This window comes from Danio rerio, chromosome 1 (assembly GCF_049306965.1).
Source record: "Danio rerio strain Tuebingen ecotype United States chromosome 1, GRCz12tu, whole genome shotgun sequence".
Taxonomy (NCBI): domain Eukaryota; kingdom Metazoa; phylum Chordata; class Actinopteri; order Cypriniformes; family Danionidae; genus Danio; species Danio rerio.
In genome coordinates this window covers 15,248,215-15,263,721 of record NC_133176.1, presented here as the reverse complement: position 1 = coordinate 15,263,721, position 15,507 = coordinate 15,248,215, and the positions used below count along the sequence as shown (strand labels likewise).

At 35.8% G+C, this 15,507-nt stretch overlaps 1 protein-coding gene across 46 annotated transcripts in view; it reads left to right on the top strand.

Annotated features, from left to right (window-relative positions):
• The window catches only part of LOC137489979 (uncharacterized), a 656,302-nt gene that overhangs the window by 63,644 nt on the left and 577,151 nt on the right, over positions 1–15,507 (top strand). For 32 of the 46 annotated variants that reach the window (XR_012405535.1, XR_012405510.1, XR_012405512.1 and 29 more), the window contains one exon: positions 14,556–14,618. The exons of 4 other annotated variants lie outside the window; for them this stretch is intronic. The gene's annotated coding sequence lies outside the window, so the exon portion shown is untranslated. Of the gene's footprint in view, positions 1–10,411; positions 10,690–14,555; positions 14,619–15,507 lie in introns of all 46 variants that reach the window. 10 more of the 46 variants (XR_012405496.1, XR_012405502.1, XR_012405499.1 and 7 more) reach the window with 1 other exon arrangement.

The following is a 15,507-nucleotide window of genomic DNA, read 5'->3' as shown; positions in this document are numbered from 1 at the left end:
ATTTGTAATGTTGCAATATGTAATTGAATAATGATGGCTGGTTTCTTTACTTGAAAGCCCAAATTTGATTATCATTATTTGTTTTGTTGACAAAGTTTGAGGTTTACTGTCTCATTATTATTGACACCTTACAGATGTTGATCTACCTTTACCATTTCACACACTTTGTAACATTTTATTTACCAAGTTTCTGAGTCATTTTAACACTTATGTTTATTTTATTATTAATAGATTTATAAATTTAAATATTTTTGTTTTTGAGTATAAAAACAATTTGCCTTAATTATGTTGGTAAATTAAAATAAAGTGGTTAAATAGCTAAAAAAATCCCAATATTCCTAAATGTATTGTTAAAAATATTCAATAATTATCAATATTGAATTGTATGAAACATGATATTGTGATATTGGCAAAAACGCCCAGTCCTACTCACTATCACAGTTTCTACTACTACTACATACAGTCTACTACTACTACTACTACAAAAGAAAAAAAAAATGCTGTGGAGATCCAACTTAAAAAAAAAAACTTCTTAAAACAATTTATTAGATATTTAAAAAAAGAACACTGATCACAGTTAGAGAACACTTTCAGATTCATATATTTATTAGTGTTTGTTTGACACCTTGTTATGATTTCCTTATATATTTAACAAATCCTATTTAATTGGAAGCCTTTCACTTATTTTGCAAGATGGCAAGCATTTCTAAAGTGACTGAAACCATCTGAGAGCAGAGACGCCTCTTATATGGAGAATGAAGTCACATGCATTGCTCAGGTGTGATTTTTTTTATTTTGATGGTTCTGTGAGTCTTATCTTTCAAATCTGATCTTCATTTTGTATTTTCTATTGGATTCAAGTCAGGTAATTGGCTGGGCCATTCTACGGCTTGATTTTCTTTCTCTGAAAACATTTAAAAGTTTCTTGGCTGTGTTTTGGATCATTGTCTTGCTGAAATGTCCACCCTGCTAACGTAGATGTTGGACTGAAGCAGCTAATTCACATTGATGAGTGGCAAAGGGTTGCTGAATAACTACTGAGAGATTTCAGCTGCTGTCTGGGCTTTCACTGCCATTCTACACCCCCCTTTCTTCATGTGTTCAGCACTTTTTCTTTGTGATATTTAATTTTATTACCCATAACTTGATTTGTAAACTAATTTGTTTTGTTTTCTTTGCATATTCTTTAGTTGTTACCAACATCTGGTGTAAATATCTTTTCTGAGAAAAATGGTGGCATGTTAAATCCTTATTTCACCCACTATATTCTGTTTGTAATGTCTTAAGAGTCACATGATTCTTCAGACTCATTAACATGCTGGTAATATTCTTTTGAAAACTGTTTTTTTTAAAGAAATAAGATTCTTTGATGAATAAAGTTCAAAAGAGCAACATTAATTTAAGATGGAAATCTAAAAGACTATGCATCCATTTTTGATCAATGTAATTTGTCCTTGCCGAGTTCAGAGTATAAATTAAAAATCTTACTGACCCCAAACTTTTGAATGATAATGTAGACTTTTCTTCATTCACATTTGGCAGGTATATGGCTAAATCCATTTCTTTTGGATATTTAAGTGACTTCTACATTCATTAGCTGAGCTTTTTACAAAAAATCTACTCAGAGTACATCTGAAGGGCACTGCCTTGTGAAGTGTCTCGAAAGATACATCAGATCTATGGGTTTCCATTTCAGTTTGGATTCTGCCTCAGAAAACAGTTACTCATGTAAGCAGTAGAGTTTCGGAACAGAGCTTCTGCCTTCCTTTCCCAAATTTCCCCTCTCTGCTTTTGTCTTGAGGGCCTTTCCCTCTCTCTCATTCTGCTTCTGACTGGGTCTTACCTCCACTGGGACGACCCATCGCCATCTTTCATCTCCCCTGCATACATTAGCTCTGTTGTCATGGTGCTGACCGGTGTGCACTTGCCGTAGGGACAAACTACTGTCTCCCAGACCCTGGAGCAGGTGATCAGTGAGTGACAGGAGCCCCCCAGGACGGGACCCCCCATCCCTCACATCGGGACAGAGCGATAGAGATGAGGAGAACTGATAAACAACAGATGTTTCGACAAGGGAGAGTTAGAAAAGGATGGTGGGGAGACAAGAAAGAGAGGGAGATGGAGCGTGAAGGCAGAGGAAGTGGACTGCAGAGGTTTCAAATAATTAAAGAGGGTGGAAATCCCTGGAGGGCCCGTAGCAGAGGTGTTCCAGCTGCTGAAGGCAAATTGCTGCCACAGCACCAAAAAACTTCACAAATGTGTGAAACAGTTGGACACTCACGGGCAGTGGAAGTTTAACAGACACTAAATCTAAAAGTTGAAGTCTAAGTGAGAGTTGGACTGTCTTCACATCGACAACCCCAGAGGAAGAGAGAGGTCACACAGGCTTTGTTCAGATAGGAAGCAGAAACCAGTTTTTGGCATATCCCACTCAAATCTACTTTTTTTTTTTTGTAGTGTGAACTGATGGGTCGGGGATTGGCTGTTTAGCATGACCCTGTTAGCCCCTACTGCTAGAAGCCATTACTAGACCATCTGGCAGTAAAGAGCATCTTTGCTTCATTGATGCTGAATATTTTGACAATTCCATAAATATTGCTAATATTACCTTAATATTATCTTATAGTAGATGTTTTACCAGTGACTGATTCTTTCTGCCATCTGGGTGATATTGTACACTCTTAACGATGGGAAAGAAATAATTGATAAATTATATCTAAATGGTTCTCTGATAACTACATAGAAGGTATGCGGCATAGATACTGTAAGTGCCATAACAAATTTTCAGAAATGGTTTTACAAGCACATTTAGAAACCAGTAATTTATCTCTACACTCTCAGAAAAAAAGTTACGAGAGCTGTCACTGGGGCAGTACCTTTTCAAATACATATTTGTACCTAAAGAGTCCTTAGTAGTACCTCAAAGGTACATAGCAGTACCCAAATGCACCTAAAATGTACCTTTGAGGTACCAAGATGGACTCTTCAGGTGCAAATATGTACCTTTTGAAAAGGTACTACCCCAGTGACAGCCCTTGTAGCATTATTTTTAAGAGTGTAGAATGGAAAGTTTTATTTTTTAATTTTTTGTTTTACCTTATTTGGAAGGGTCATGAATATTAACGAGTTCTGTTCTCATGCTGCCATTAGAGCTCTCTGATCTCACTGTATAGCTCTGGCTCTTGGGTATCATTTCTCTGGTACTCACTAATGATGATCATGATAATTCGAATCATACTTAAGTTGTTTATGTCAAGGTATGGGCAACAAATGTCTTTCTTATTTTCGTTCACAAAATAACACTGGTCTGTTGCCTAATTAATAAAACAGAAAAATTCACAGTATACACATTAAACTAATAAAAAATACAATTAAACAGACTTAATTTTCAGGGTGGTGCTGAATAAACCTAACTAAAACCAAATTTAAACACATGTAATTGTTGTAATCTGACTATGTACACTATGTACACCAATCAAACACTGTTGGGGTGTGTAAATGAATGCTGCATGAGTAATGAGTAAAGAATCTGTGTTTTGTTCAGATTGGAGTGTTTTTCACTACGATTTTACACTCACCAAATATACATGTGAACAATAGTGTTTGGGACTTACAGTCTTTCATTACATGTACTGAATTCTTATTCAGCTACACCTAGGCATACCAAGATTTTCATGTTATGGCACCTTTAAGAAACTGTATTTTATACTGTATCAAGTTTGCAGATTTGTTAAGTACTAAATAATAGAACCCTTGTTTTTACCGTTGTTACTTTTTCTTTTAATAAACTTGTATTTTTTATTCAGGTGAAAATGGCATAATACATAATAAATATCAGTTTACACTGAACACAAATAAACAGAAAGATGTACAAAAATAGATCAAATCAGGACCAGTTCCAATGAAATCTCTTCAAAATACTTGCATTTAGGGTCAGGATTATAGGTGTGTTTTGGTGTAATTAAGTGTCAGATTCTCTCTTTGTAGGTTTTGACAGGTTTAGTGTTACAGTGTGTTTTCTCTGTTTGTTTTTGTAAAAAACAATTATGATTATGAAGGCCAAAAGTAGCAAAAAATGACAGCATGTGAGGCAAGTAAAAAGGAGAATAAAGTTACGAAATAGCTTTCATGTTTGTTTTGTGATGTTTTTACATAAAGTAAACCCAAAGAATTAAAAAAAGAAGAAAGCAAAGAAAAGAAGAGAGAGATATCTTCAACTGAACAGAGCTTGTCATTTACATGTTATATTAAATTAAAGACTGTTACCATGACTGGTAAGGATTTTATTGTTATTCTGTAGTTGTTTGTTGAGCTCCAGAAAACAGGCAATGATGCACTTTGACATTGACAATAAATTAATAAATAGGTGCATAAAAAAAGTGCTACAAAGAACCATTTCAGGATAAAAGGGACCATCCGGATGATATGTTTCTAAATGTAAATGGAGAGTCTAATAAAAATATATATGTGAAGGATTATCAAAATTTGATATATGGAAGAGATTATTTATTTAAAATTGATAATTATTATTTCACAATTTTATTCATTGAATTATTTATTTGTTTATTTATGTCACCTTGACCAGTTAAAGCTGTTGTTGTAGACTTGAAACTTAATGCCAACTTGCATGATTAGTTAACATTTGTAATATTCAGTAACTTCTGATAACATTTATAAAACTACAATAAAATGTGAACAAAAGATTGAAGGACCAAATTCCTACTGACATGATCTAAAACTCCATTAAAATAATGTTCAACACTTTGACCTTTTATAATTACTGTGTAAGATTTAGACGTATAGTGCTTATTGGCTTAATTTAAGCTGTAACCATTCTTTCAGGAGATAAACTTCTATTCTTCTTAGCACGAGAACATCAGGTTACCAGCATAATGGGCTATATGTGCAGCTAGTGTTTTTCAGCCAATGATAATCTTCCGGTGAAAGCTTTATGTGAATATTTTCAATTTCACAATGTTCATTTTATAGCATCGATGTTGCAATGCCATTAAAATATAATCTTAAGCATCCATTTGGTTGTTAAAGTTTAAAAGGGGCAAAAGACCGGTGCCTCATTAGCAGCAGGCTAGCCCAGAAATTCCATTGAAAATACTTGGGTAAAATTAATTTCCACATTTTAAAGACCGTGCGAAGCAATATAATCAGTGGTGTACAGTAACAAATGTGTTACAAATACTAAAATTACTGTAATTGAGTAGGTTTTCTCAGAAATTGTATTTTATTAAGTAGTTTTAAAAATGTGTACTTTAACTTTCCCTTGAGTACATTTTTAGAGCAGTATTGGTACTTTTACTCCACTGCTTTTCTTCAACCTGCAGTCATTACTTTATTTTCTCCTGTCTATTGGGATTAGAAAAATCAGTCCTGAGATTCCTGTCCAATCAAATCGCACATAGAGAGTAAATCGCATCAAAATGAACTACCTCAAGACATGGGCGTTTTATAATTGCTGCAAACTGTTTGGAAGCATTAAAAGTGTCCAAGAAGATGTCTAAAATCTTTACACACCATCTTTACCCAGAGGCTGTTTAAAATGCATGTCACTAATGAGATGAGAAAATGATGAATGTTTACTGTATGATGACCAAAATGGGATTGAAGTTGTAGCCCAATGTCATGGAGACATTTTGTTTGGAAATGAACATTGGGTTGACATCATAACCCAATGGAAAGCTGACCTCAATGTCCAACGTCCAGCCTAAAATCAATCAAATATTAATGTCTAACGATGTTACAGGTAGACGTTGTGTGGATGTTACCACTAAGATGTCTGTTAGACATTAGATTTTGGTTGCCATACCTGACGAATACATGGCAGTATTTGACTTCAATATGAAGTTGGTTTAAGATGTTGGCTCGGTGTTGAATCTTGGTCACTTTCCAAGACAACCTAAAAATCAACCAAATATCAACGTCATTTGACTTCATTATTGGACATAAAAAAACTTTGTACTTAGACACTGGCTGAACATTGAATTTTGATATCACAACCTAAATCCAGCCTAATATTAACGTCTTATGACGTTGTGGCCTGCAGGACACACATTCACAGATTACACGCAAATGCTCAGCTTTTTAAAGCGTAGTACCCACTGCTCACTACTCTTGAGTACTTTTGAAATGTCTACTTTTTACTCATACTCTGAGTAATGTTTACAACAGATACTTTTACTCTACTTGCACTACATTTTTAGGTAAATAATGGTACTTTTACTTAAGTGTGATTTTTCAGTACTCTTTCCACCACTGAATATAATTTAATGCAGCGATTCTTGTTTGGTCTAATCCCAAGTTTATATTGTATCTCAGCCAGGCAGTGAAGATCACTGTGTTTTTAAGAAATCAGATCTTAAACACTGCAATTTGGGATGAAAATGGATGAAAAATGAACCGGAAGCCCTGGGCCTGGCTGACTGAAATTAAAAGTCTGTGTGCATATACCCCATTCCAGTGGGTGTTTTTTTTTTTTTTTTTAAGTACAGTATGCCTGTTTATTTTATTCAATCTAAACACAGATATATCTTTGCAAAGACAAACCACTGTTTGTCTCACGTTAACACAATGTTTAAAACATACTGAATGGTTGTATCTTTTGAAACTATGCGTATATGATTCCAGTGCAAAAAATTGCCCCAACGGTCTTTGTTTTGTTTTACCGAGTTGCAATAATAGAGAGAGCTTAATTAGTACTGAACGTTCCTACAACGCTGCCAACAGCAAAGTGATAGAAGGCACCGATGATCAGTAAAAAATCCCATTCATTAATAATGACCATCTCCATAAATAATCCCTCTCTGACAATACAGACCTACTGTAACTGTACAGCTGCCAAGCACCGTAACAATCAAAGATCATTCCGTGAACAAATATTTGGCACAATAAAACCGAATTACCAATGCAAAGTCACAGGTGTGTGCTCACCACAAAAGACTTGGCTCATTTAATCTTATTTTCGAGCCAGAAAGTTACATTTTCAACTACATGCTCTTTTTTTTTGGTTCATCCATGCAACATTAAGTGCCATCCTTGACCATTCCTACTCGAGTAAACATTTCTAACGCCACAAACACAATAGCGCAGCCTCCTTATTAACACCCTACTGAAGCTAAACTCTGTTTTATACTGTTTATCGTGATTCGGTGCCAGGGAGAAGATGTAAACACACATCTCGCAGTGAGTGTTTGTGTGCATATGAGCATATGACCAATTTATGAAGTTATTTTGGATTAATCAGATGAACAGCAGAACATATTCACGCACTTAGCAGAGGCTCCAGAGACTTATCTTAGATACGGTATGTGAGTGGGTTTGTGTATGCGAGAGTGTGTGTTTATGAGTTGTAAAGTAAGACATGCCTGAAGACACATATACATAATTCATACATATTCAGGACTCTGGGGCTTTATTAACAAGGGTGGCGGGATTTCACTACTAGTTTTTTTTTGCTTTCTTTCTCTCTCCTCGCTGTTAGTATCTCAAAGAGCGTGTGCATGTGGATAGTCTATGTCAGGATGCTTCAATCCCATAACGTTGACCTCTTTGCTTTGCCTCTAAGCCACTCAGATTCAGCAGCTTTATGATTTGTGAGTATGCATTTCATTTGGGCTTTTGTGTTTCGGGCCGGGCTTTAGCGGCCGTATAGATTGAGTTTAGCGCGCAAAAAGGCAGCATGTCAACACAGACGCACCCACCATTCTCAAAAGGCGCATTCATCTATTTCGGTCTCGTTTCCACCCATATTCGTAACCGCTTATGTAAAATGTCACACTTTCCACCTAACACAGCTGAGCAATCCACTTTTCACAATCTCTGTCTCCCACCAGAGGGTTTAGAAATTATTCCAATATGTTTGAGGAGAGAACCGGGCACAGGGCTTAGGTATGAAATACATCAGGGTGTTGCGCATGTGTATATGTGTGTGTGAGAGAAAGGAAACGCTTTAGGTGTTAAGTTTGAAGTGTTAAGCTTTGGCACAATGGCGATGGTCCCCTGTGTCCAATTAGAGAAGTGAATCGGCACTCGATGATTCCGTTGACACATGTGAATCTGTGACAGATGAAGAAGAGTGAGAATTAGCCAGAGTGCTGTACATGGCAGAGGACGGATCGCTCTGCCTTCCTGAATGATTTGTCAGCGCCGCAGGTTGTTGGCTTACAAGTCGCTTCCCTTACGGAATAATACATAGTGATACTTTTCAGCGTCTCCCTTTTGTATAATTCGGCTTTGAACAGACATATTGTTTTTGAGTCGGAAATATCTGGAGCTTTCAATGCGAGAACAACCTTCAAAACAGTTTGAGGAGCGGAGGGAGATGCTAACTTTTGAAAATGGAGACTCCAGTCTGTGTCTGTAGCTTAATAAAAGCGGGTTTATTTTCCGTGGAGCAGGTCGCTTTATGGGGGTGTTGTGTTGAGCTCCCATGACCAACAGGATACAGTGTGCTGTTCTTTTTTATTGTTGGCTGTGCACAAGAATCAAATTTTGAGCATGTTACACTGTGTTCTATTGTAAAGCATGCATTTTCAGGATGTGTATGGGGCTTCAATTTGTGATTTATTAATCAGTAGAAGTACAGTTAATCTACAGTTTAATAAAGTAAGAAGTAGGGATGCTGCAATACTCAATATGATATTGAACCATTTGATATGACCTTTATGGTTGAATATGCCTACACTATAAAAAATGCTGGATTCCACACAAAGGATTTGGGTCATGAGTATTTGGTTATAAGTAGAGTGTTAGGTTGGGGCTATGGTTAGTGTAAGTTGACATGTACTTGCAAAGTTTCTTATAGTCAGTTAAATGTCTGTTGAAGGAGCAGTATCAACAGATATTAAGCAGACAGTCTACTAATACTCAAATGGACCATCAAAATAAAATGTTACCAGAATTTGTGTTGAGACAACATGAAGGAATTAAGTTAGCTTAGTTTTAACAATCCAAGTAGCAAAGAATTCTGGCCCAGATTTGGCATAAATCTGGCACAGCAGGCATACCAACACAATCTCACGGCAATTCATCACTTTTTGATTTAGTGGCTAATTCTCATGAATTCGTACGATCTAATTCGTACAATTTAGTACGATTTACTCATCCCCCAATGACGGTTGGGTTTAGTGGTGGGGTTAGGCGCCACGCCTCCTTTTTAAAATCGTACAATTTCGTACGACTGAACTCTTAAATTAGTCTTTGAGTAACTGATGTTGTATAATCTGAATTGACTTATTTTGTTTCATGATGTGAATTGGAATGGAAAGTCTTTGCCTGACAAATGAATGTAAAGGTGATCAGCTTGAATTGGATGAATCTAAATTGAAACGATTATAAATTGGAGTCAAATTAAATTCCGAGTTGAAAACAAATTAAAATAAATTGAAACAAGTAAAAATATTTCATTTCACATGTGCTGAAAGGGCTTACATGCATTTAACCTTCACCCATACTGTTAGTTCCGTCATTTGACTAATAGATTGACCCTTACATGCTTTACGCAGTGAATGCCCTTCCAGCCACAACCGAATACTGCGAAACACACACTCACATTCACACACATGCTGTTACGAGAACCAGCGATCGCTCTCCGGAGATTGCTGGTTTCCACTATACCAGGACTACACTTCCGCATTTCCCAGGACTACATTTTCATACATGCACTTCTTCCAGTCACGCACGCCTGTTCATTCATCTACCCTGATTGCAAGCACCTTGTCGGAGACTGATATCACACCGCTTATAAGCGACTTATGTACCCTTCCAGTTTGCAGAGTCTTGTTTACCCAGTGTAACATTACAACGCGTTTCCCTGTCTTGTTTCTCCGTGTTAGACCCTAGCCTTGTATTCCCTGTTTTCCTGTTTAGCCGCCTACCTTGTGACCTGTTGCCTGTTTATACGACAGCGATTTTGGATTTGCATGCACATACCCGTTTGTACCTGATTTGACCACTGCTTGCCTGATGCTGAATAAACCTGCATATTGGATCTTACCTCAGTTGTATCCGTCAGTCCCCCCCCCACCCCCCCCACCCGGTCGTAACACATGCACTACGGCCAACAACATCTTCATATTCTTTTTGAACCAAATTGTTGACAGTTTTAATTCATAAACTTGAATATCTAATATCAAAACAGACTAAACTTATTTTAATGGATTTTTTACAGACCCTACATTAAATGCTATTAAATTCATATATTTTACATTTATTAAAGTTTATTTCAGTAGCATATAATGTCTTTAATGCCTAAAAAAGTGCAAAGTACCATAATAATCGCACTACATTAGTACAGAAGAACTCTGAAAATCCTTCTCCATTTTTCTTTCATTTTTTTCTACACTCTCTCACTCTCCAACACTGATTCTTATTCTTTCATTTTTCCCCGCTCCACCTCCAGGTTGATTTGCTCCAGTTCATCAAGGCTCTCTCCTTCTCCACCCCTCGTCGGCGGGTCAGCTCTCCTCCGTGCCCTTGACTGCGATGTATTGGAACATATTGCCGTGCTAAGCGTTAGCGACAGCTCCGGCTGATTTAGCGTTTGGTGGGAGCCTCCTCTGCCCCCTGTGAGAAGCTCTGGTCTCGGGCAGGAGATGAGTTTGCGTGCTCTGTCTGCTTTACTGAGCTCCAGGACGACTAGGGCTGGAACCAGGGCTTCGTTCTCCAGCACACAGACAGGTCCATTGATTCTGCTGTCTGCACTGTCTCTCTTCATAACGCAGATTACCCAGAAGCCTGACGCCTGCTCTCGCTCTCTCTCTTTCTCTCTTTCCCGCTCTGTGTCATCGGCTTCTTTCTGCTTGGGTCTGTTCGCTTTTTTACATTCTCGTCCTGACCCATCCTTTCTCATCTCTGCTTGTCTTCTTGGCGTCTGCTTCTTTTTCAGTGTCCCACAAACACTTGTCAGTTCCAGGCCTCCGTCTCTACGTCTCTGTCTTTCTATCTGCCTCTTCCTGTTGTCATCTATCATTCCAGACTCTTCAGTCCGCTCCGCTGGCTTGCTGAATCTCACGCTGAAATTAGGAAGAGACAGCATTTGTAGTTTTTCGGTAGTTTTATTAGTATTTTGAATGAGCTTTTTTAGCATTTAGATTGATTTTATTTATGAAATGTGTTGCTTTTGAAATAATTTTATTTTATAAAATTTTTTAAGAACAACCACAGCGAACCACGCACACACACAACTCTCAGCACTGTCCCAGATAAATTCTTAAACAATGAGCAAAACAACGACAACATAGTTTAGCAAATGACAACAGAAAATAAAATAAATGAATAAAAATAAATAAATAAACAAATAGATAAATTAAGTCTCTGAAATTAAATCTACAGAGGTTAAGTGGCTGGTTTGTTCATCTACATATTCAAGAAATAAACCCTAGACACTAAAAAATTTTATGATGGAAGAAGCATCTTTATTACCAAAATCATGTTTGCAATCCACATTTGAAATAAAGGGGGTCAAGATGTCTTCCAATGCTGGAGCACAAGTATTTTAGCCACAATTATACCCAAAGACGAAGACTGTTGGAGTCTGTCTGGCAGATGAGATACAGTTTAAATCAGAATTATTAGGCCCCCTTTGATTTTTCTTTTCTTTTTTTAAATAGAAGTGTCTTGAAAAATATCTGGTAAAATATTATTTACTGTCATCATCGCAGAGATAAAATAAATCAGTCAACTATTACGTTTTGAAATATGTTGAAAATAATCTTCTCTTCGTTAAGCAGAAATTGTGGAAAAAAAAATGGGGGGGAGGGGTTGGGGGTAGGGTAATAATTTTGTCTTCAAATGTATGTGTTGTGAAAATCCATATAATATCCTGTATGTTTAATATTCCCCTTCTCTGTTTATATTCCGTTTCCAAACATAATTTGGAAAATATTTTAAAAAGAAATGTATGGGCTAAAATCACTTATTGTGACGACTTTTTACAAAAAATGTATGTTTCAAAACTTGTGTTTTGCTGTGAAAACAAACAAAAACCTTGTAAAATATATATTCTTTAATGTCAAGGCAAAAATCCTGGAGTAACTGATTAGTTTGTATTTCTAATTCCTGCTTCAGTTATTTTTGTTTAGTTTAAGTTTTCAGATAAAATGTATTTTGGCTTTTATTTGAATAATTTCAAAAATTAACCTTAATGTATGAATGTACTTAAAAAAGAACTTGGCTATTAAATGCTGCAGAGCATGAACATGAAGGGAGTGATTATCTTACAGAAATTCTCAAACATGTTTAGAAAACTGAAATATCAAATGTTATTTTTAATATTTTTTTTTTTGTTTGAAAATAAACTTAATTTTGTATTAAACTTATGTTACTTTAATGCTATATGGACAAAAATTATAACTGCATTAGAAAATTATATGTCTAATGCATTTCCAGTTGTAAATAGCCCTTACAAATAAAGGTAGAATGTCTTACTATTTGAAAAACAAGCAAAATAAATAAATAAATAAATAAAAATGTAAACAAATTGCTTTATAAATTAAATTCGAAATCAAAAATAATAATAAGGGTTAAAATTAATACTTTTTTGTTGTTTCTAGGCTACTGAGTCTTATGGATCCTTTTTAAATGTACATTTCAGTAGGACTTTTAAATACGTTTTTTATTACTCCATATTTCCAGTCCATTTCCCATCTTTTCTGAATCTCACTTTGAAACCAGTAAGAGAGAGCTTACATTGTTTTGTTATTTTAGTTGTCACAGTCACCAGCGATTTAGCCCATTCAGATCGCTGGAGAAATACAAATCTGCTGGTTTATGGACTACAAGATCTAGTCATGCAACACACACACACACCTGCTCCAAGTCTCCATTGATTACACTCCCACAGCTGATGCTGCTCATGGACTGATTACACCACACATATATATGGCTCTCTGTGAGACTTTCATTGCTGAGTCTTGTTATGCTGTTAGTGAACATTACAATGCATTTTCCTTGCCTTCTGTGGTTTTGAACCTTGCTTTGTTTTGTTTGTTTTACCCTGTCTGCTGCCTGCTTTCTGACCATCTACCAGTTATATGACCACGACTCTGGAATTGGTCGTGTACATCTGTTTACTCCTGTGTTGACTGTTGCTTACCTAACCATTCTGTTTAATAAATCTGCATTTGAATCAACAGTCCCTTTGTCCAGCATTACTTCCCATTACAGAAGTATTATATACATTTTTATTTGTTTTATGAATTTGCTCGTTTTCAATATTCAGTTTTTTTTTAATTCTGAATATTAGTTTGTGTTATTTGACATAAGTATCCTAATTAAGAATTACATTAATTTCATTGTAAATGTTTTATTTTCAGTCAGTAATGTTAGTCTCCTACTTCAATCTTTTTGTAGTTAGTTGCCAAGAAAATTATTATTAGTTTAAGTTTAGTTTGCATCTAATATATTTTAGGTTTTATTTTAGTTAAAATATATTTTATTAGTTTTTGTAAACGACATCAAATTCGATGTTTTAGCTTTTTGTGGCTGCAGAACAAGAAAATATATGTACAAAAAAAGGGTCGACTTAAAAAGTTGTCAACAAAAATCTGTCATCAATTACCCATTGCCATTTGTATTATTTATTTTGTGTGTGAGTGTGGCTACCAAAGGCAATGAATGCTTTAAAAAAACAAACAAACAAGCATACATTTAAACAAATTGTTGGGTACAACCTTTTTCACTTCCTTTATTGTCATAAAATGTCACAAAGCAAAACAATGACATTAAAATTGCCTTAATTTTGATGCAAACACAATGGCACGATTCTTCTCTCCTTGTGAAGCAGTGTATGAGTCACACAGTTCCAGAGATGTATGTTAAATTTCAGTTTGCGTCACATTCTGATCCCATTCTCCAATCTCTCAGCTCTCCTGTCAAACAAAGGCAAAATCCCATAAATAACAAAGCGACGTTTCCCTTTAAGGGGAGAAATGTAATATAAACACTTCAAAGCCTATAGAAGAAGCAGTTTTGTGGCTGAACATTGGCTGATTGGTATGCAATTGCAGCTTCATAGTTAATGTTGTATGTGTGTGTGTTTTGTAAATACATTTGGTCTATACGTGCGAGTGCGTTTGTGATTAAACCCACTGTAATCATTACCCCGTGTCATTGTTACACAGGGTAATCACATGCTGTATCATTTGCATAATTACAGGTGTTGTGTTAAAATATGTGCAAGCACAACAAGCAGATGTTCAGCGCATCCCATAATGCTCCTCTGATGGCATTGCATAATGTAACGAGTCATATGGAGTGTGATCGCGAGACGGAGAGAGTAACAATTATTTCACAGTGACGGCTAAAGGCAAATTAGCTCTAGGTGGTTTTATGGTAATTCGCTTGTTTAGTTCTGCTTCTGAGGTGTGTGTGTGAGCGAGTTGGCTGGTTTACAATCGAAGTGTTATAAGGGATAGTTTATCAGAAATTAAACATCTCTCACTGCGAAAACCCTTGCCGTTTGAAACAGTGGACATACTGTAAAAGTGAAGTTTTAGCAGCTTTTTTCCAATAATTCAAGTTGTAATCCTTATTTGTGTTTCCAGATGTTTAATAAGAAGCCTGCGGATCTGTAAAAGCCCTGTGGTGTAGCTGCAGCTTTGGAAAAGGTAAGAGACCGCTGGAAAATTAGCAGTTTTTCTATACCGAGTAGCTATGGCTTTGAGTAAAATGTTAATATTTGTTTTGTTCTACAATTCTCTGATAACATTTGGTCAGTATTTTAATAAAACTACTCACATTTAGAGAAAAAAGTAAAATGAATGTCATTTGGTGACAGTATCGTGTGTTATAACAACAAATTAATTTTTTTAAAAAGTTGAAACACTGCTTATATGTTGTCTTAAGATGAATTTAAACATTGAATTTATTGATTATTATATATTTGTTATTATATTTGGAAAGAATGTCATTCAGTAGGTTACAAAATTAAACCTAAATTAATTACATATTAAAATATATTAAACTGTCAGATCAGTAAACTCACTACAGTTTATTGCAGCTGTTGGACAACATGATGTACTTTTGAGACTTTGGGCTCTATTTTGACGGTCAATGCGCACTTTTGCTATTTTAAGGACGGAAAAATCTGTTTTGCGCCACGGCGCATGGTCTAGCATGGTTGAGCTTATTGTCTTAATGAGTTATAGGTGTGTTTTGAGAATAAACCAATCAGAGTCTTATCTCCTATTCTATTTAAGAGTCAGTTGTGCCACGCCATATCGCATTTGCTATTTACATGGCGGACTTTGTAAGTGGAAAAACTGAACCCTTCGCTAGCGAAAAAACTGTTAAACAGAGCAGCTACAGCGCCTGAATGAGAGATGAAACTCCTCATTCTTTACTTTCACTTTCACTCTCATGGATAAGGAATTGTTGCACGCACAGACATTCATTAGCCTATACATAATTCATTTTGGTAGTTAAGCGCAAAGATTTGTTTCAAAACTATTACTAAATTCAGTTCTAATTTCCAGCAAACGAATAAATAAACAATAA